Source organism: Lepidothrix coronata, unplaced genomic scaffold, assembly GCF_001604755.1.
Source record: "Lepidothrix coronata isolate B3197 unplaced genomic scaffold, Lepidothrix_coronata-1.0 Scaffold124, whole genome shotgun sequence".
In the NCBI taxonomy this organism is placed as follows: Eukaryota; Metazoa; Chordata; class Aves; order Passeriformes; family Pipridae; genus Lepidothrix; species Lepidothrix coronata.
The window spans coordinates 4,350,117-4,373,044 of NW_016690304.1; the positions used below are offsets into that span (position 1 = coordinate 4,350,117).

Below are 22,928 nucleotides of genomic sequence, written 5' to 3' on the forward strand. Positions count from 1 at the left end.
CACTTTTAAACCTAAAAAAAGGCTCAGCCTTGGTTCCCCACAGCCATTAAGTGTGTTTTGAAAAGCGGTGCCACTGTAGCTGCTTCTGCTCCTCTTGTTTACACTGTTCCTGACTGATACGTTTTCAGTGCCAAAGTACATTACTTGTGAGTTTTTCTAGAGCAGCTCCTAAGCTGTGCCAGAGCATTTTCCCAGTTTATGTCATCAGCTGTTCAGAGAGGTGTTTAACAACTTGATTGACTGTATTTTGGGTGATGCCATTGATTACTGAAGCAACACATGCACTTACAGGTAAGACAGGCTTAAAAATGTCTTGCTTGGTCTGGAGTGGAACCCTTAGTGTGCTCTGCATCCTGCAGTTCACCAGGAGGGCTGGATGGCTCCACAGAGCACAAGCAAACTCCAGAGCCCTGAAGAGGTGAATGGAAGAGAGTAATCACTGGGAGACTTTGCATAAGAGATTTGATTGCCTTGCTGAATCTGGGGATTCTTCAGGGATGGGATCTACGAGAAATCCCTGGCATGCTGCTAGTTATATAAAATTGCTATTAATAGTGAATTGTTTTTAGAAGGGAAGCTGGCATATTGTAAAAATGTCAAATGATAATGATGTGGTAGTTGGTGTATGTAATGTGCATTTGCAGACAGGATTGTTAGGTGCTTCTAGGCTTGCTAGAAATTTCAGGTACTCCCTTACTGCAACTTTTAATGAGGGAAAAATACCCAGCAATATTTAAGTAAATTAGTTGGAAAGGAATTGCAAAGTCAAAAGAAATGTCTGATTTGCTTTATTTCTAAAGACTACACATGTGCTGAAGTTGGCCTGGTTTGTTACAGCCAAATGTAAAAATGCTGCTTCTGGATAATTCCATCCCCTGCAAGCTTTCTGTGAGCGCCCTTCCTCCGTGCTGCCCATCTCCTGCAATCCCTCTGCTCTCTGCCTGGCTGGTGAGTGACTGCTCACCCTCTCACCTTCACAGACCTTTACCTCAAAGTGCCCACCCCCTCTGTAGCAGAGGTCAGTTCTTCCAACTCTTATCCAAGTGTACAGTGTTACTTGCCTGGTGTATGCCTATGTTGGTGTGACATGGTTGCACTCTTTGCTTGACTGTACAGAAAGGAGTGTCTGAGTATTTGTGGATCTGGAAAGAACCGTTTTTGTGGCCACACAACTGGTATGTGGGGCATGAGTAAGAAGGGTTATGCAGTTTTATGGAGTGAGGGCAAAGGCTGGGAAGCCCAATGGTGCCTGTGATATTTTGTCTCAGCTGTTTTGGTCTATGGCTGAGTTTGTCTGAATTGTGCTGATAGCTGTTTTGAACAATGTATTGCGATAACATCCTGGAGCTGATTGTAGCAATAGGATAAAAGAGTGGATTGGGATAAGTGGAGGAAATACTGGACTTTAGCACTTTTAGGAGTAATAAAATGTCTGCTCTACAATATGTTTAGCAATACATACAGAAACAAATAATCTGTGGGATTGCTTAGTGTTTGTCCAAGCTTTCATTAGGATGTTAAAGGTAAAATCTTGGCCATCTTGAAGACAGTGGAAAACTGTCTTTGCCTCTTTTGAGTCAGGATTCCTCCCTTATGTCTGTGTCTGCCGTATACTTAACAAATCCTCAGAACCCTATCCCAGCTAATTTAGGAAAGCAGAGAGCATCTGAGCTGTACTTCCTAGATAAAATGGAGTGTCCTAGGCAGTGCTCAGGGGCAGATGTTGTACCTGGTCACCCTCATGGCCTGTCTCCATGCTGAGGGTCTTCTGAGCAAAGAGGTGGGAAAAGCCAACAGGAAACAGAGCTTGAAAACAGGGCTCAGAGATGGCAAGGGACTGATGGCAAGACAGGGGCAGAACTGGAATGAGACTGTTGGCCTGACCACCTTTGATTGTGTAGCAGTCTGTATGTAGAAGGAATTTAGAGAGTATCATAAGTGAGTGAAGCTACATCGCATTAAATGCAGCCCAGAAGAAAGCAATTTCTGCTCCAAAATCCTGACAAACAAACAAACCAACCAGAAAAAAACTCACAATTGCCCAGAAGTCTTGCTTATAAAGTGCATTAGTGCATGGAAATTCTCCAAATGTAAATGACAAATATTTGGAGCTGAAGTACGTGAAATGGTGCCATACCTCATTTCTGAGCAATTCAAAGCTGGACCAATTTGACCACAAGCACCTCTCCTCTCGTGCCTTAATTCTGAGTAGATAGATGATAGTGATTGTTCCTACTTATATACTGCTTTTGCTCTTTTGACCCCAGAACACTTTAAAAAGGTGGGATTGCTGCTTCAGGTCGATCATGGGCCAAGAATTTCTGTACTGAGTTTTAGTTTAAGAGCAGTTACAACAGCCTGACTTATAAATCTCTTGAATCTCTTGAAGATCTTAAAACAGTGCCACTGATCTCCAAACGATAGCCTCTTAGATGTTATTACTGAAACTTTCTGGAAGTAGTGCACACCAGGAGGGAACAATTAATCCTCAGAGTAACCCCATTTACTCCAGCAGTTTGGCCCTGAGGGAGTAGCAGCACTTGATGTCTGACAGCAGCCCCAAATGTCAGTATTTCTCTGCTCGTTCGTTTGCGTGCTTGCTGTGGTAGATTTCATGCCATTATAAGCTGTTTATGTACAGCCTGATCAAAGTGCTTAATGACAGGGTTAATTTCTACGTATAATGAGGAAGTCAAGACAGGAGACAGGTACTGTGTAATCGAATTTTTCATTTTGGAATTTGTTTCTCTTCATGTAGGGCTTAGCTTTGATTTTTATTACCATTAATGTCTGCATTTAGTGTTCTTTCTGGTTTGTCAGATGAGTTAAACCTACTGCGGAAACAGCGGAGGCACTGAATTGTTCCAACAGCTTCCATGGAAGTATGATGATAAAGTAAAGAGAGTCTATAACTTCTCTGCAACAGGACCCCAAAGTGCAGTTTGGTTTGGGGGACCAATAAAATTGCACTACTTAAACGGTCTCCTGAGACATCTAATCCTCTTTTTCTGACTCAGTAGGTATATACACAGACATGGATGCTTAGGTATCTCTGTATGTAGCCAGAGAGACAAAGATAGTGTTAGAATCTGGAAATCTTATAGTTTATGAAGTGTGTGTCTTCAGCAAGACTTTGCAGACATAAACAAATCCCCAGAGCCTTGCTTTGAAAGAGCTCATGGTGAAAAAAATGGTTCTCATTTCTCAAAAGATGGAAATGGAGTGTTAGATCTGCATTTGCCCTGCTTATTTTGGTTTTCATTTTTAGATGCACTGAGCACTGTGAATGTTTCTGGACATTCAGAAATCTAGGGGTACAGAAGTGATGAAGGCCTTACAAAACACGTCTCTTGCTGAGGTAGCCATCTTCAGGAATCAAGCTGGAAGTGGAGATGAAATTAAACCTGGGCATATCATCTCACCCTGCATCTGCTGTTTTTCTCTTTTTCTAGCACTCTGTAAATTCTTGAAAAATAAGGATTTAAAAGTTCATACAAAATTTTGTGGACCATTGTTACCCAAGTTTCCTTTTAGCTGAGGTAGAAATTCTTCTTTGTGAGGAAAGTGTGCAGCTCTATTAGCACCGCCATGCAAGCTGTAGTTTGTGAATGCAGTGGTAGGCTTTGCTCATGCTAATTTGGGCTCAGTCATGCACCTTCTTTTCCTCTTTTACATGCAAATAGCGGCTGTGTCAGTCTCTGGGATGCCTGCTTGTTCCTTTAACGGAGAGATTCCAGTTCATACCTTCAACCAGTGCATTTGTGCGTGGGCAGAGGTATAGCGCAGTGGTACAGTTGCTGACAAGGAAAGAGCTGTGATGGAGGTTGGAACAAGTTAGTGAAATAGAGAAATCTTAAAAGAAGACTGAGTATTTCTGGAGTGTTTTCATTTATTCCAAAATAAAAAAGGCATAATCCTGCCCCCATAAAAAGGGATCTCTTGGTTGCCAGAGATCCATTTCTTTCTTCTGAACCCAAGGGTTCAGGCAGCAGCCCTGAGGCTGGAACAGGTCAGCCAGCAGTCCGTGCAGCTGGGACTGTGTGGGCTGAGTGCAGGTATTTGGATTCCGCACCTTAGTACCCTGGAGCTGAGGGGGCTGGGATGGTGAGCTGTCCTGGTGGGAGCTGTGGTGGCTGCAGGCACCATGCTCCAGAGGGCCCTTGGCCTTCCCAAGCCACTGGCTGCTCTGCTGCTCTGCTCTCCCAGCATTTTCCACGGTGGGGTACAGCATGTCTGCCCTGTTGAGAAGACAAGGAGGTTCATGGTATTTGCTTGGGACCACCAGGCAAGTTGAGTATAAAGCATATTGGCAAGATGTTATCTCCTCATCTGTCTTTAGCCTTCTCCTCCGCTTTATGGTTATGAATACCTGAACCCAGCCACTCCCTTACTTTTCCTCTTCTGAAAGGCCTTTCCTGCTCTTCTGTCACATTAGTCAAGGCAAAACGGAATCAGATAAAATCACTTCCATGGCATTGCTTTGGATGCCAGTTAACTTAATGAAGAAAGTCGGCACTAGTAGCATGCAGGCCACGCAATCTAAGTGTTGTACAACAAGGACCTGTTTAAAAGGATGTTTGATTTAAGGTGCAAGGATTTCCAGGAATTTGGAGTGCAAAGTTTTCTAGGAACGTCAGGTCAAAGAAGTATGATGTCCCCGTGAAGTCCTTGGCTGAGTCCATAGGAGGCTTGCCACAGGGGTTTTCAGAAGGTGACAGCTCACCTTTTGGAAAGCCCTGGCTTGTGTTTGTCTGTTCTCCCCTGCAAAGACTGCCTTGCTGTCAGTGCCACAGCAGGACTCAGTGTACAGCCAGGACTCTGTGTACAGCCAGAACTCAGCACACCTCTGCTTCCTTGTGTGTCCGTGGGCATCCTTGGGGGCTGTAACATGATAACTGTGAAATAACTGTGCCTCTGACCTGCTTTAGAATCTACCTGATTGCAATCCCCTCTGTGTGTGTACCAGTGACAGAGGTGAGGTAAAGGGTGGAAACGTGCACGTGCTTTAGTCATAGTGATGGCATGAAAGTGATGCCATCTTTTTGTAGGGAAGGTCCTTAAACACCTCTCTAGCCTCTCCATTGATCCATGGGGAAACAAGGCTGTGACCTGTAGGGTTACCATTGACTTTGAATTTGACAGCACTAAATTAGGTGGGTAATATGTTGTGATACAATAGGATGAAATCCAGGCCCTAGTAATGGCAGTGGATTTTGGTATTGATTTTGGAAGTATTTTAGGATTTCAGCTGCAGAAATTAGTGGCAAATAATCTAGTTATTTCCTATCAAACAGGCTCTTCAGCAACATGGCTATTCCAGAAAATGCTTTTCAAATGGAAATTTATCCTGTTGCAAAGGAATATCTTGAGCTAATGACCCCACAAAGTAATACATGCATATAATACAATTACTTCCTGTCTATTAAAAACTTTTGTGTAACAATGTGGGTGGATCTGGTTATGCTGTTCTGTGCCATAATGACAATTTATCCGAAGTTGTTGTCTGGCCTAAGTTTTGCAAAAATACTTGGTCTTTACAACCTTTGAGAAAGGGAGATATTCTCACCTGACATGTCTACAAGTAACTTAGCTCAGGTTATTGATCGGTCCTATATATGTTGCTTTCCAGTGGGAGGATGAGATGGAGAGGCCAATCCATTACTGCAGCCATCTACCACTGGAAAGCAATAGCACTAATGATACAGGTTTTCAATAGCTGATTTATATTATCCTGCAGTCAACAAGAACTCATGATTTTGTCACTGTACTGTTTAAAGCAACACTCCCAAATGCTGGCAGGCCCCAAACCTGACCCTCTGTAACACTGCTGCTGTGTTATGAGGGGGTGAAAACTTAACAACCCCCCACCAGTCCTCCAGAGTATGGTCTGGACAAGCTCTTTGCTTGCTGAGCAGTGGGTCCTCTGAGCCCCCAGTTGTTATGAGGCTCGTTCTGGGGAGTGATTCCTGTTCAGACTCCCTATGGCTCCACCAGCTCCTCAGGCACCGTGCCACCCAGAGGAAGGATGGAGGAGTTACAGTCCTTACTCAGGGAAATATTGCACTTAAAGTCTCGGTGACTGACTGCTAATTTGGTGGTGATTGACAAGAAATGTGTGTTGGTGTCTATAAATGAGAGGCAGTAACTGGCTCCCCTCCTCTTTCTTCTAGTGATACAAGTACTTTGGGCAGCACAGAGGAAGTGCCTGCAGAATCCAGCATGGAGCAGAGCTCCTGAGAGAGAGAGGGCAGCAGTGAGGAGCTGTGTTTGCTGGAGAAAACGTTTGGTGAGCCGCAGGAGAGCCAGCCTGAGCAGGTGGTGGGCACGGCCCCATCCTCTCCTTGGGTTGTGTCAGAATCCAGGAATGGTCACCTCAGAGTGCTCCATCATAGCAGGTCAGCTCAGCCAGGCTGGGGGCTTGGTTTAGGAGGTGCTGGTGGTTCCCAGCAACACGTGCAGGAGGTAAAGGCTGTGTGCAGAGCAGCTGGGAGAGGGGAGTGTAGGTGCAGTGTGGAGCTTTGCACGCTCACATGGGCTGACCTGCAGGGACCAGCAGTGTCTTTTTGGACTTGTACACACCCTGTTTTCACGCAAATATTCCATGTGGATTTGTAACATGCGATGGCTGCCGAGCGTATTTTACACAGTCACAGTCTAGTGACTGAAGGATCCACTAATTAAGAAGTCCCTAATTAGGCTTTTAAATGATAAACTGTAATAGCTGTAGTGCAGCTGTTGTAAACTATAGAGTAAATTATACCCAGTTGGAAGAGGCTTTAATTACATATTTATATAACATACTTTAAAGTCTTTGAAAGATAAAAGAATTTTTAGTATCTGCAATTAAAAAAACAAGGGAGTAACAACAGAGCTCTCAAATCAATGAAAGCAAGGAAATTCAAAGTTAATCTGAAAAGCTGTGCTGGTACTTTTTTTTATGCTCATGGTGTTCTAATTTTTGGGGGGATTGTTTCTGTTCTTTTTTGTTTTCATGACGGATGAGATAAAGGAGTATTTTCAGAGAGGAGTTTATATCCCCTGCTTTCATTTTTCTAGCTTTTATAGGTCCCTGTACAGCATTAATGATACTCGCCAAACTTTCTGCAGCTTTGTTTTTGCAGCAATCCTAGCAAAAACACCCTTATCAGCCAGCTTGTCTCCTTGCATTCCGATTTACAGAATGGTTGGTTGGACACATGCCTTTTTGAAGTCAACAGGAGCTCAAAAACTGGTCCTATTTGGGCCTTGGAGACTGTGTTCAGGCCAAATCTAGCCTGCATGTTTTTGGTGCAGTGTTGACAGCCATTCACCATGCTGGGCTTACCAAGTGGAGAAGAGGGTTTGATGTGTCTGGGACAATTCACCTATTTGCTGCCACCACACAGAAGGTACAGACACTAGGCTGTGGTATGCAGAGAGCTCAGTTCCTTTAGCTGCTCTTAGGGACTGGCCTTCCCAGCTGTAGGACCGAGCAGCCCATGACAGCCAAGCGAGGTAGTGCTGTTTTGCTTATTCCAACCACATCTAAGTATTTTTATCTGGAAATGTCACAGTGAGGGAAATAAGGAATACAGTTCTCATAGTTAATTTTTATGGCTGATTAATTAGCCCAAAGAGTATTAAATTGTGCTAATGTAGTTTGCCTCTTCGATGCTGTCTTTTGACTTCAATGGAACTAAATACATGCTTAAAGTTAACTACATGCCTAAGTGCTGTGGTAAATCGGGGCCTAGGGCATTAATTAGAACTTGGCTCAGATTTACTTTCAAGGCTTTCCCCCCTCTTTTTTTTTTTTTTTACTCTTCAGCGCTCAGCAGTTTAATTGGTATGCAGATGTTCCCCTTTATTGCTAGCAGAGGCCTCTGTCACTATTCTGAAGGTACTCAGACATCAAGGCTGGTACAGTGGGCAGGAAGAAACCCCCCCTGAAGGCTTTCAAGCTTTGTGGGAAATAATGATGTATGAGACAGGGATTCCTTTGGAACCTGAAGGGAACATGACAGACAGAATAATATGGGAGGAAAACATTGTCTTCACAATTGAGACTGATGGTCTCATCTTGTCTCCTTGTTATTGTTACCAACCAAGACTGAGATGAGCTTTCTTATGAAGAACTTCATTTTGTGGCAGGTCCTATATGTTGGACACACTGTGCTCGGTGGTAGCTTTCCATCCAAGGTACAGATATTGACAGGCTCTGAGGAACCCTTTGAGGTGGTGGTTTAGCTTAAAACCTAAAATTCCTTCCAGCATTGAGATGCATTTTGTCAGGAATGACAGTTGCAATTTGATAATCTTTTACCACTTTGCCTGCCTATCTCGAACTGCTTGCTGGAGGGGAGAAGCCAGAGTTGTTGGGCACAGGAGTGTCAGCTTTATGAATCAGCTTTTCTCGCACTTTATTAATTTCCCTTTCCAGTGGTTAGTGCATGTTTGCAAGAGACAATTTGTATGGATCTGTGTAGGATGGAGCAAAGCTGGAACTAAAGCAGGAGTGCAAGTTGACAGCAATGCAATAGCTCTAATTGACAGATACCAAAGGCACTACTTAAAGCAACATTTCTTCTGGTGTTTAGGTTAGAAATGACCCTCAATTTGTCCTCAAGTTGCCATGTTCAAAAAGAAGTGTTTTCGTGTATATTCATGTCTAATGGATTAACCAAAATACCAAGTGCTCATTTTCTACACTTGTATTTTCAAGTTAGATGATTCAAAATGCTGTTGTGCAAGGTACAGGAAGATGTCTGCTTCTTAACTCCTCCAGAGTAAAAGCTGTCTTTCAGGGGACACTTTGCACATGTGAGATTTGTGCTAGTATTTTTTGGCACCCACAGTTTGCATTTCAGCTAATGGGAGGCAGAAAGACTAATACACATGCTGCATGTTGTGGGTGCAAAAATGCAAATAGAAATTGCACCCACCATGGAAAGGGCTGGGAAAATGTACTTTCTTGGATGTGAGCAGGGCAGGTTAGGAAACATCATCTTCCTTTTACAATTGTCTGTTACTCTTTACATTTCTAGAGTACTGGGATCTTGCTGTTAATCTTACAAAAATAGATGCTGTGGTGAAGCCTCAGGCATGAATAAAATTGGATGTTAATCTTAAAGCAGATTTTTTACAGCTATGCACTCAGAGCCAGTGAATCCAAATGATTTTGGAAACTCTGTGTTTGTTACTTATTTAGATCAAAATACTGTGGAGAAAAGAGGTCAGTGGCACAGGTACATGTGGGGCTTCTAAAAGTTGAGGGGATAAGCACAGCAAGCATTAGACATCTCTGGCTTGACACAAATAATAGGCAAAGCTGAAAAAAGCCTGCTGACAAGAGGAGTGGGTGTTGGTGGGTGACTTGCTGCAGTTTTAGAGCTGTTAAGTGTAGGTTTTTTAGCATTTTCATTATTTAAAAGTGGAGTGGTAGTTTCTTCACTCCCTCTGAAAAGTTACTAATTTACTCTGAAATACAGGGTAAGCCACAATGATTTAACAGATTTGTAATGTGCTTTAGAATGACTTCAAGTAACAGACGCCCTCCTTCTCTTCAAGCTTCCCACTGTCTCAGCTCTGCCCTCACTCCTTTCTCTGTGTACATCTGCACCAAAAAAGCAGGGACTGCCCCATGCGTGGCTTTCATCTATATCCAGTGTCAGCTGGAGAGCCTGGGTGGCTCTGACCACTGGTGCTCCTGCAGGTTTGCCTCATTCCTGGAGTTCAGAAACAGAGTGGCTGTAACAGGCTGAGTTAGCTACGTTTGGATGTTGGGAATGACATCCTAGACCGTGGAGTTGTTCAAAAGCTGCTGCTCTGCAGGTACTGCTGCAGGTGGACAGACCTTCCCTGGAGGAGCCCTGACATGCAGAGGCTGTTTTTTACCTAGTGCCTTCAAAGTGCCTAGTGGAGCATGGTTAAGGACTGTGATTAAGTTCCCCAGGATGCTCCTGGGATACAGGCAGCATTAAGTAATCTGCAGTCTTCTGTGTCTGATTCAAAGGAGGCAGCAGAGTTGTGTTCCTGAGAGCTGTCCAACAAAGCAGGCAGCCTGAAGGGGTGGAAGGTGCTCAAGGATTGTCTCCTATTGTCAAGCTGAACAGGTCTCAGCTATCCCCCGCTCCGGCTGATTCCTGCCCATGTACTGCTGTGCTGAACAGCCATGCCATGGCAGGATGCTCCAGCTGCAGGCCTTCTGCATGGGTGATACTTAAATCTGATGGAGCCTCGCTGAGAAAGAGCTGACCTTGCATTTACTCAGAGAGGTCTCTGGTGGTTTGTGGTAAGGAATTGGGACTTGGGGCTGAAGCCACAACCTCCAAGACCAAACCACAGAATTTACACAACTACCAAGGCCTGCCCATTTGCCTTCCCAGCTGAAGGTCTGTGTCATCACACAGCTGTTGCTCTTCTGTCTGCTCTTGTCGTCGTTTGAGGGAAGAATCCATTTGTTCAATATAGCAATGATGTCTAGCTCAGTTTAATTTTCTTGGCTGCTGCTGTTTTGTTAATATTCAGTGCGTCCGTGGGTTTGTTTAGTACCAATAACCAAGGGTAGAAATACTTGAATGGAAAGCTAAGTGGAAATGCAGAGGTTCTGGAGGACTTCAGGGTTTCTTTTGCTCTTCTTTGTTTCCCTGTACTAGAAGGCGTGGAGAACACTTGTCCAGTCATAACTGAAACTATACAAGATGCACAGGCCTGAAATGTCACCTTAAGTTTCTGTTGCTCTCTGATGTGGATCCTGTCTTCTAGCAAACTTTATGGACAACAGCTTTTGTTACAAGGAGAGATGGTAAGTTTGTGCACTCAACTTCTTTTTGGAAGAATATTTTATTGTGAAACCTTTCTTTATCCAAAGGCTTGAGCCTTTGATCTGGGAGCTTACAGGGTGGGTAAGTGCAGCTGTAATGGGCTGGATAGATGTCACCCTCAGGGATTCACACACGTAACTCTCCTTGGCCTGAACTGGAGAAGGGCCAGAGTTTGTTCACTTTTGCTTTCTGACATTGAGAAAAGTGAATGCTGTTCTACAGACCCTATAATTTCTTCCCAAGTAGATGATGACTAAAGAAGGCCTGAGCTGACTATAGATAATCTTATATTTACTGGAAATGAATGTAGCTCATAACTCTTATTTTAGCACCAGTCTGGAACACTACAGTGAACAGATTTATAATGTCTGCCTCTTCCTTACCTTGGCATTCTGGCATTTGTGCACTTATTGCACTGATACTGCACATTCTTGCACTGGTAATTGGGAATTCAATGAAGCCCAAGTGAAAGGTGAGGGGGTAAAAGGTAGATACTTTCAGAAACAAAACTATTCCTTTTGTGTGCTCCATAATCTTATTTTAGTTCTTAAATATGGTTTTATTCTTCTGATACTAAGGGTCTCAGCACGGATTTCAGTATATGTGTCATCAGCAGAGTTAATAACTGTTTTAAAAGTTGCATGGTCCTTTGTTCCTGCACTGAAAAGATCTAAACAGGCACTTACAGAAAGGCCTTTTCTGTGTTTATAGAAGAGCAGATTTAATCTGGAAGTCATTGAGATAAACCATTGAAGAACTTCCTTGATGTGATTTTTGGAGTTACTCTGTGGGACTAAATTGCATGTTTTCAGAACATAAGGGCGCTTGAAACCTTAAAGAAGTTTAAATGTAGATGATAATGAAAATGTTACTGGTCTTTGTGGATCGGTTGATAATGCTGACATACTAAAGTGATATGAAATATGTTTTAGATTTCCTGGACAGTGCCTTACTTTATTGTAATAACATGATCCTTGATATACATTGATGATACATTTACCTTTATAAAAAGTTTTTTAGTAATTCAGTTGCCCTGAAATGCCATATCCAAAGTATGTTTATTACAGAACACAGAGTTGCTGTCTGCCAAGTACTATCTCAATTATAACAACCTAAGCTAAGAAAACACATTTGGAAAAAACGTGACAAGCAGTGGTGGTGGGTTTTTTTGTCTTTTTTTTTTTAAACATTCATGAATAGTTGGAGTTGGTGTTTCAGCTAAATTTCTTTCACCCAGATTATATGCAAATTGCAGGATTCTTCAAGCATAAGTCATAAGCCAGAAGTATGGTATTAGCATTTCTTTTAATAAAAATAATTTTTGGAATAGGTACCTTATTTGGTGAAGTGCCTCCCTTGTCATTCATCACTGTGTAACATCTCTGTAGAACTGCAGTAACTATAAGGAAGGAAAATACTGGAAAGTGTTTCTTGGAGCTGGGTTTGGCCTTTATGTAAAAAAAATAAAAGCTGGTTTTTGTTCCTTACTTTGCCTTGTCCTTTTTGTGCTGTTGTGTACTGGAAGAAAACAGTAAAGGTAAGCACTAGATGAGCTGTGAATTCCCTTTGGACTAGACTTTGGGAGTCTCTGGTCTTACACATGTTTTGGTGTTACTTTTTCCTGAGGGGCTTTATTCTCAAGATCTCAGAATATATTCTTCGAATGAGATTTCACATAGTTTGATAAATGTTTGGATAAATTTCATACCATCTTATCAAAGCAGACAATAGTTCTTTCTTGAGAAATAGAGCTTAAATAAAATGCTCGTTTATGTTGGTGAGATAATAATTAAGACTACAGATCCAAATCAGTGATTTGTTTTTCTGTTGCAGGAGTAGGCTGAATCAAAGCCTCTGTCAACAACTAGGGCTGAAATACTGAATTAACATTCCAAACAGTAGCACACCAGGAGCATAGTCTTCTACTTGGAATAGTGTTGAGCTACTGCTCACAGAAGCTCTGGAAACCTTGTGAGGCTCGGACAAACACAGGGCATCCTCAGACAGCAGGGATATTGCTGCTCCCTGAGCACTCCATGCTCTGTGTTCATGGCTGATGGAAATATGCCCAGTTTTGAGGGAGCTTGGTGGTATGGGAGACAGTCACAGATGCTCTAATAGGATGGCTTATTGCTTTCTTGTGGAGCAAGGTAGAGCTGTTCTCTTTTGAACCTGCAAAACTGGTATAATATTAATTAGACTCTCATCAGGTTGCACTAGTGAAACCCCATAAAACGAAAAAGGAAAGGCTCTATAGTGATGCTGAAACTTGGTGTGTCATTTATATGAAGTGAGTAAGCAGAGATCAGTAGCCATGAAGACACTGCTTTTCTGGAAATATGAAATATTTAGGTAAAATATCTAGGTAAAATCTGAACGGAAATTTGATTACTGCCTGATAAAATGGTGCTTCTTCCCTTCTAAATAGGTTTGATCCTCTCCTTAATGCAAACCCCACACCTTCACCTAGATTCCTTCCTGGGCAGCTGCAGTGGATCTGAACACCAAGGGAATTTGACCCACTGGATTCCTTTCCTTTCTCTGCAGTTGAATGAAAAGTGTGTGTCTTTTGAAGAACAGCAACTGAAAGAAATATTGATGACTACCAGAGCATCTACAGAAAAGGATAAGAAAATTACTACGACAGTGGAGACAAAGGGGCTTTCTTAACTCTTTCTTGTAGGTTGTATATATTAATAGAAACAAGTAAAGTTTTGTATTTTTTAAGAGAAACACACAAGGTTTTGAACTGTATTGTTTTAATTGCAGCTAACTGAATGAATTAAGTGGAAAATTGCACACAGTACTTTGATTGTCTAACTCTCTGTATGTGAGGCTTTGGGAACAGTTTGTTATTATAAAAGAATAGCACTAACAAGAAAACAGCCAGCATGTAATTGCTGGGTTGAGGGGCAGTTTGGGGAAGGCTGATACTTATTTATAAATTATTAAATAAAAGCACATAATAAGTGGATCATCTCTCACTGCCTCCACACTGCATACATTACTCATCTTCCTAAATTTCATCTTTTTGTACTCCCTTAGTCCATTGCTTCTTATAACCAGTGCAGGCATCAAAACCACCCACGTCCAGGAAAGGAGATGCCTGTGCATTTGTTATGATGGCAGTTTTGGTTATGGGACTCATCTAAGAATATGAACCTTCAGTTCAAGGACAGAAATTTTGACTGGACTTTTAAAGGTTGTTTTACGTGCCTAAATACACACGAGCACCTGGGACTCTTTTCAGGTAGCTTAAACTCTGGCCAGTGTTTCAACTTGACTAGGTACCTTTGCTGATTTACAGCCAGCCTCTACCCTAAATGGAAGGACTGAAGAGCAATTTGGGCATTAAATTTACCAAGGTTCTCAAAAACACATTGGTTATGTAATTCCCATCAATTTTGGTAAGAAAGAGGTAACTTCTGATTATCTTGTATTGTTCTCACTGCTCACTAGTGCCTTACTACCTTAGGAAACACAGCCACTTGCAAGACACAGAGAGGAGGTCGGTGGTGGTTGGGCTCACCAAGAAGGTAGAACAGTATTTCATCCTCAATGTTTTTGACTATTTCAGCCCTCCTGGATGATGGAGTTGCCATTCGTTCCTCCGGCATAAATTTGAGGGCTGTCTTCTAGGAAAGCAAGGTGTCTCTGTTTCAGAGGACCCAGTTGCTAACCGGTTGCACTGACACATAAGCAGTTCTTCACATGCCTATGTAACGAGGGGGTGGGTAATGTCCTGGCCTCACAAGTGAGGTGCATGTCCTACAGACTGAGGGAGCATCATCTGGGGATGGAAAGGTGTGCCAGCACCTGGATAGCTGGCTCTGCTGGACACATCTTTGAGCTTGCTGTGCTGCTATATACTATGACATTCGTGCTGTATAAACAAACCACACTGTTAAACCACTTAAACAGTGTTTATGCAACTTTAAAATGGTAGAGGCTTAATTTTTTACTTCATCCGCAGGCTTATTAAAACTTATGTGTCCACACTGAAATGGTGTGAAAAGATTAAATTGCTAACCCTGGCTACCAGCCTAGCTGATGTGAGACTGTTGCACAGAAGGTGCCTGAGAGGTGGAACTGGGCAGAGTTTAGCTTTGCATAGCTGTTGCCAAAGAGTTGCTTGGTATCCCTCTCACTGTTTTTTGAAGTCCAAAAATATTTTCCCCCAAATAATAACCTATTTTTTCTGCAAGAGAACACAACTGCATCTATGAAAGGTCTTGGCTTTTACAGTAAGTCTGGTTTGTATAGTTTCCTCTCTATATGTATGTTGTCTGCAGAATTACCAACAGTCATAATGAAAAACACAGTTTTGTTACAGGAGCTTTCAACAGTGGTTTTTAGTAATTTAGAAAATATTGGAACTACTTCCAACAAATGAAAAAAATCGAAACAGCTTTGAAAATGTTGATACACTTAGGGAAATAAATCTTTGGTTTTAGCCCTGCTCTGTTATTCTCTCTCTGATACTAAAACCAATATAAAGCACTACTGATTTCAATCAGCTCAACAGGGGATACTGTATGGCTTCCACCCCACTGTTCCCTGGGTTGGGGGACTAAATCTCAGCTGTGAACTCGTACAGCTTTGGCTGGGTTTTATGGGACAGCCTCTCTTCAACCTTTGTGTGCACTGTGAAAGCTGTCCTCGTTGCACCTCTTTTTCCAGTACAATGTGGGAAAGTTCCTGGATTAAATTCTCCTCTATCAGAAAACTTGTATGGGAGGTGCTCAAAATGTAAGGCCTTTCAAACCCTTGTGAGTTCGCAGCATTTAAAGATAAGATCACGGTATTGCCAAGAAATGTGTCTTGTTGAGGCCCACAATTAACTTTATCAAAAGAAGGAATCTTATTTTTGTCTGCTGTGGATAGAGGTTGCATCTCAATGCAGCCTAAAGTTAAAGATAGATATAGCGTCTGGTTCAGATCACGATACGATGAAAGATTCAGGTTAATTAGTATTTATTCTTAGTTTATAGTTATTCCTTTTGGCTTGAGCTAACAAGCAGGAGCTGGAGCCCCACAAAGTTGTGTCTCCTGGGATAAGAGATGAATGAAGGAGATGGTCTCTGTGGCAAAAACATATTTAGGGAGATGGGAATGTCAGTAAGAAAGACTGGCCATTGCCTTGGGCTCTGATAGCCCACAAGGGAGGATGCTCTGAGGGATGGCTCAGTGCCAGCAGGGAAGACTGAGTGTAGGCATGGACTGAGGCATCCCATGGGTCCATGGAGAAGGGGAGGTGTCCCAGGTCCCTACCTCATCCAGTGCCCTCACACCTCCATGTCCACACAACCTCTGTCCACCACCTGTTTCCCTTTCTGGGTGTTTTTGGCCACAGGAAGTGGTTGTGCAAGGCTGAGCCAACAGCTGGCCGGCTGCCAGCCTGTGGAGAAAGCTTCCCAGAGCTCCTCCAAGGCTTTCAATTCCCCTTTCTTGCCACTGTTTCCTGCAGCACCACACAGGCTTTACCAGCAACAACACCACAGTGTAAGTGCAGCCGTTCATCTTAGATAGAGCTATTTTCCTCCTGATGTCTCCTAACTGCTTCCACAGACAGAAGGAGCCCGCTGGCTGGAGAGAAGCACTCCTCACTTTTTCGGTTCCCATTTTTACACACTCTTTTTTCCCCCTCCATTTGTGTTCATTTGAAGTTGAGATGTTTCTAACAGGCTCTCCTGTGTATTTGAGCAGAGCACCTCTTTTACAGTAACCTCACGGGCTTTTTGTACCCTCAGGCACTCGAAGAGTGGGGGGAATTCTCTGGCTTCGCAGGTTCCAGTGGCCTGGGCAAGGGCAGACCCATGGTGGGCAGGCTCTGGGGCTCCTGCCCCGCAGCCATAGGGCTGCACTTTCCCGCTCTCCGACACGACGGTCTGGATGCCCCCAGCAGGCGAGGCTGTTGGTATGAAGGGCTGTGGGGAGGGCATTCCTGAGGGGCTGCGGAGATGGCGGGCAGGCTGTGGGTGTCACTGGGCTGAGGCAACGGAGGTGATGGCGGGCAGGCTGTGGGTGTCACTGGGCTGAGGCAATGGAGGGTGGGCTGAGGGTGTCACTGGGCTGAGGTGATGGAAGGTGGGCTGAGGGTGTCACTGGACTGAGGGGATGGAGGGTGGGCTGTGGGTGTCACTGGGCTGAGGGGATGGAGAGTGGGCTGAGGGTGTCACTGGGCTGAGGGGATGGCAGGCTGTGAGTGTCACTGGACTGAGAGGCTGGCAGGCTGAGGGTGTCACTGGGCTGAGAGGCTGGCAGGCTGTGGGTGTCAATGGGCTGAAAGGATGGCAGGAGGGCTGTGGGTGTCACTGGGCTGACGCAATGGTGGGAGGGCCATGGGTGTCTCTCGGCTGCCATCATGGCATGGATGAAATCAGGCAGCTTTTACCTTGTGGGCATGGCTGCACAGGCCAGCCAGTGTACGTAGATTTGTGACTTCTCCCTTGCCCTCCTTTCTGGAAGTGTTTGCTTCAAAGTCTCAACAAGACCTAAGTTCAATTTCCTTAACATGCTTTTGACTCTTTCTGCCCCCAGGCCCTGGGGAGGCACTGGCCCCTGCAGCTGCCTCAGCCAGGCTGTGAGATGAGGCTGAGCTTGCAGTCCCCCTTCCTGATGCTTCTGTTTACAGGGGCCTCTCTGAGGAGCTGTGGGGTTCAACAGAGATAAGATAGCACAAACTAGGTTTTTGGATGCAAGTTCACTTGCAACAGGGTGGTAAAAGGGCCTTCAAACTTGCATGTAAGTAAAATAGGGGGTAATTCTCCCCTGGAAACACCATAGCACTCTCTGGAGGGATTCCTGAGAAGCAAACTCCAGCCTCAGAGTGAGGTGCTGGGCTTTACAAAACCGTGGTCTCTCACTTCTGCAGCCTGTAGCAGCTAAGCAGGAGCCTTGGTGAACAGAGCTTGTTGATGTAGCACAGGAAAATCCTAAGATTAAAACAACCTATGTATAAAAAATGTTGAGAACACCAATTTCAGTGCTTATGCCACCATAAAGAAACTACTAAAATAAAGAAAAGCAGGAAAATGCTTAATTGTGGAGCTTTATTATGTCCTGCTGTGCTGGTGATGACCTATCACCTCCTGCAGCCTCTGCAATGAGTCTGACTTCTCTGAGAGAGCACAGACTTGTTCCAGGGTTGAACATGGACATAGTTGTTGAGTATTAATGTCTAATTATTATACCTGATTTTCAGAGTGAGCCTTTCTTTCAATATGAAATGTATATTTTTACCCTTTTCTGAACTGTTGTTTCAGACATTGTACAGGTTCAAGATGACTATATTGAATGTTAGTAGGTACATACTGAAGAGGATGGGGCTGAATTCACTTTTTGAAATAGCTCTTTCACCACAAGGATTAATATCTAGTGCCTTCCTTTTAACTGATGGCTTTTATTCTGTAGTATAAATTTCTGGTAGTGTCTCTGGAGTATATTTGTAAGTATATTTGCCAAAGTTATATATTGAATAATTCCTGTATTTCCAGAATGCCTGAAATGACCACATACAGAATGTAATTAAAAATGAACATACTACATTATTCTGCTTTTCTATCAGCTTTTTAACATCTTACTAGGAAATACCTTTTCCTGTCTTATTACATTTTCTATATAAATTAATGTCATTGGCATGAAGAAAACAAGCATATTTAATGAAGGGGATTGGCTAAAACTATTAATTTGTGTTAGAATATTATGAAGCATTATTTCCACACCACCAGCTGTTACGGAACCCAACCAATCAAATATCATGGGGAAGCCTGTGTTTTCTAGTATTTGGGGTGTATGGAAAGGAAAAGATTATAGAAGAGACTTTTTTCATGGGGTATTGACTGGTTGACAAGTCAGACCATATATATTTTTCTGTCCTCTGATGGCTGGTCAGAATTAAGCAAAAGATGTCTTGGAAAAGAAAGGAGATGTTTTAGACTCCCAAACATGATTAGTTTTCACCTGGTGATTATCATATACTCAGCTCTTTGATTTAAGCCTTTGATGGAGTTTCCACTCCAGAGAAGTGGAGCATGACTGAAGCAGAGATTGACACTATGGCAGGTTTTGAGGGCTTTCAGCAATGCTCTCGACAAACACAGCACAAGTGCCAAAGTACATGTGTTTCTTGAGATAACACTTCACCAATGTTATGTTAATTCCTCAACTAGTATAATTACTAAGACAGTAAAAGGCACTTGGAAAGAATATCTTTTCCAGGAAGTTTTCTGCTGCTGGTTTTGGTTGAACCTACCTTACCATACAGGTATGTTCTTATCCCACACTCTGTGCAAGGACAATACTCCCTAATAGTAAAAAACTAGCAGGACACAGCTGCCCACCAGACAGTCTCTCCAAAGTGAATGGCACTGTCCAAGAGAGAGAAATTTATTTGTGGACCTAGGAGAAATCCCTGTTAAGGGAGGTATGTTTGAAATTATGTCTTTCTTGGAAGAGGTCTCAAACAGTATGGGCCTGAGAATCCTCAACCTTTCCTTCTTCCTTTACTTTGAGCTTTCTGCTATCTTGGTAGGAGGTCTCCTTTTTATGTGTATTAGTTCCTAGGAACTGAATGTAACTTTTGTCTGTTGATGGGTTTTGCAGCATTTGCAAGATGACCCTTTCCCACTGCCCTGAATGCTTTCCCATTCTGTATGGATGATGCACATGTTCTTGGTCTGTTTAGATTATTTTTCACCAGAAATAAGTTCTATTTCATGAAAGTGGAGAATTGTGGAGAAAACTTATTGACTGCTAATGTAGCTTGGGCAGATGCTTAACAGAACAGTAAAATAAAAACATGCTTTGGAGTGTTTCACTTTCTCTCTATACCCCCCTCTTTTTTATCTTTGCTAAAATTCAGGCTGTCAGTGTTGGTACCCCGTTTTGTTGTTGGCCCTTCTGAGTGTGCTTGGTAAACTGCTGAGCTGAGTGCATTTGGGAGGGTGGGCCCTGTGCTGGTGTCATTGCAGCCTGTGATAGAATGAAAATAGCTTTTGCGCCAGTATTTCGGTGTTTCTAGGGAGGTCCTTGTAGAATCAGGAGTGGGCAGATGCTGTAGTGGGCGTGTAGCCTAAATCATGTTCTGTGGATGCTCACATGGATGAGGCTACCATAGCGGGGGGGTTATTGCCGTGAGCAGCACTCCTCCAGTGCTGTGGGCTCCGCTTTGTTTGGAAAGAGGTAGAAAATACAAGATGGAGAATCTGCCTCTGACACCAGGTTTTCCTGTCTTTAGGAAACCAGCAGAGCAGCCCATTGCTCTCTGGCATTGCCAGTGCATTGCCCTAGCGAAGGTGGGTGTCTCATTTGAAACACACCACTTTCTCTTTTCAAAGAACTCTCTCCAAGCCTCAGGGACCATATGTTTCTGTCCTCACCAAGGAACTGCAGATACCCAACTATACGATTGCCTTTACCTCTCCATATTCTAGGGAAAATGATGGACAATCAATTCCATTAAAGCCGCTCTTGTGCTTAGGTATTCAGGCTCTGTCTGTTCAGACATATCTGTGAGACCAACAAGCCAAGTGAAGGCTTCAGCACTCCTGGGGCTCCTGCGTTCCTCCCTGTGGACCTTTCAGCCTATTAAACTCACCTCTGGAAGAGCCCTGCTTTTCCCCTTGGAGACTGTGGTGTGCAGAATGGAAAATTTTATTTAAGTGTTAGACTTGTCATTCTGTAGAGTTTCATATCTATCTCCAAGTCAAGGTGCTTCTCTCAATTCTCTCTCTCCCCCAGCACAGTAGAACTATTTGCTTCAGTAAATCCCTTGACCACACTGTCTGTTGTGTGGCCCTTGTTGCACCAACATCCAAACTGTTCAAGATCTTCCATGAATTTTGTCTATGCTTCTCATAACAGTTAGAGAGGTGATGCTTACTGAGAAAACATTAAAGCAACCAAAGAGCCACTGAGGCTATAGAACACACTGAAGGAGCATTCCACTGCTGTCCTGGCTCCCCAGATGGGATGTCCCAGAATCTGCAGCTGCTTTCCCATCTTACTTTAACTCTCTTAACAAGGGTGGAGAAGGAAGCAAGAAGAGAAAGATGTTTCCACAATGATTGCAACATGCTGTGATGTGCAAATTCCCTCTCCCTGCCCTGTGACAAGCATGGTGTAGGTCATAAAGTGCTGCAATCCTTATCGGGGCTTTTTGGGCCATTTTTAAAAATAATTCCATCTTTGCTGTCACGTCTTCCTCCCTCGCTGAAGGGGGACTGACTAATTAGCAATGGTTCAGTGGCAGATGCTATTATGAAAAGGGTTTGATGGTGATTTAACTGGGAATAAAATCATCTTAAAGGTCCAGGCAGACATTTTCTAACCTCTCTGTGATGCAGACTCTGTTGGCTGGTGCATGAAACCAGCCCAAACAGTTATGAAAGGATGAACCCTTTTGTGTGCATATGGCTGCTCCCCTTCCAAGATGATATCTGTGGCCTTAAAATTGCAACCTCTGCTAGTAGTCACTGGTGTATTAAAAGCAAAAATGGCATTGACTGATGTGCCTACTAATGTTTTCTATTAGGAGAATAAAATGCTAGGGTTGATGGTGGTTACCTGTGTCACTCCTCTGCATGCAGTTAGCATGCAATCAACATTGGTTGTTTTCTTCTCACTCTAAAATCACATTAACATTAGTCATGTAAAAAGCTGTATTTTGAAATAAATATTTATCAACATATCCTATTGTGGTTTATTTTTAGTCTGCTGATGTCTTTGACTACTGTCTCATATGACCATGACATTTGTAAACAGACGAGGGAGGGTGTGTCACTGGCCTTTACGTTGGTATTTTGCTGGTAATTGTTATCAGATCGTGATACTCACAGGTCTAACCCTACACTCTAATTGTAACAGTGCAGATAGGAGAGCTGTAGCTTGAATTCCTGTGACGACCAGCTCTTCCAGTTGCTTTTAGTTTGTTTTGCAGAGGAATGATTCAGGTGTGTAAATGTAGAGGACTAGTGCCATTTGAGGTGCTCATGCGTGTGGTGCCTCAGCTCCATCTATTGCTGCAGAGAAGCAGCAGCCTCCCAAGCATTCTGTGCCGTGGTTTCAGCCCAACAAAGGCACTCGAGGTGGCTAAACTGTGTTGGACAAATTGTGCAGGCAACTGTCCCTCATCCTAGCTTTTTGCCAGCTGTTTCCCGTGGGTGTCACCAGGGAGATACCTTCAGCACCCAGCCATCTGCTGACACCTTGTGAGGAGATCCTCATGCCTCCCACTGAGCAGGCACAGGCTCAGTCCTCTCAGCTACTCCCCAGCTACTGCGTCACTCACTGCAAACTTGGCGATTTAGGCATCCTGCAGAGAAAGATGTACATAGTTTTTTTTCCCTTGTGATACTATTTGGGAAAGCTTCCTCACATGCATGAGAAAATACAGTGGTCTTGCCAGCAGAAGTAGGGAAGAGCCTGAAAGTGTTAAGTTAAAACTACCATGCTTTAGTGTATAATGAATTTGGCTCTTTATACATAACAGAAATGTATACATGTAAGTCAATTGCATCCATTGGTTGGAGGCTCCTGGAGCTCTCCTGCAGATCAGTGAGCGGTTTGGAGTTGTGTGGGCTGCAGCTTGGCCAGCAGTGGGGGGCTGTGGGAGGTTGTTGCGAGACCCAAGAAAGCAGCTTGGCCCCTTATGTCCCTCCTTGTTTGTGATGACAAACTGTAGAGAGAGAAAATGTCTCTCCCATTTATTGCAGTACTTTCTCAGCACTGAACTGGTTTTCTCCATAGTAACTTCTGCAGCTGTCACAAGAGTGGAATGAGCATTGAGATTGTGGGGATGTGTCCTCCTCTATCTGAGGTGATGTTCAGGAGTTAGCTGGCTGATTTCATGCCCCAAACAAGAGACTGAGGCCACCAGTGGTGACATTTGTGCAGTCATCACACGGCACTGGACATGGTGTGAAATTCTATCAGGCCAGTCTGAAGGACACGGGTCTGGCAATGCAGCACAGGCATCTCATCTTGGGTACTTCTCACCAGTCATGTCTTCTCAGGAGAGGGACAAGGGCTACCTGAGTGTGGCATGTCCTAGGTATGGGTCTGCTGCTTCCCACTTGTGCTACTGCTCACAGGTGCTACTGCTGCACACACTTCCAGGCTGCAGAG

General features: G+C 43.6%; 1 long non-coding RNA gene across 11 annotated transcripts in view; it reads left to right on the plus strand.

Annotated features, from left to right (window-relative positions):
* Positions 1-15,387, plus strand: part of LOC108502779 — a 60,236-nt gene extending 44,849 nt beyond the window's left edge. For 4 of the 11 annotated variants that reach the window (XR_001876601.1, XR_001876602.1, XR_001876604.1 and 1 more), the window contains 2 exons: positions 10,635-10,783; positions 13,231-15,385. This is a non-coding gene — a long non-coding RNA (uncharacterized LOC108502779). Of the gene's footprint in view, positions 1-6,170; positions 6,287-10,634; positions 10,784-13,230 lie in introns of all 11 variants that reach the window. The other 7 variants (XR_001876606.1, XR_001876605.1, XR_001876611.1 and 4 more) reach the window with 5 other exon arrangements.
* The last annotated feature ends 7,541 nt before the right edge of the window (positions 15,388-22,928 follow it).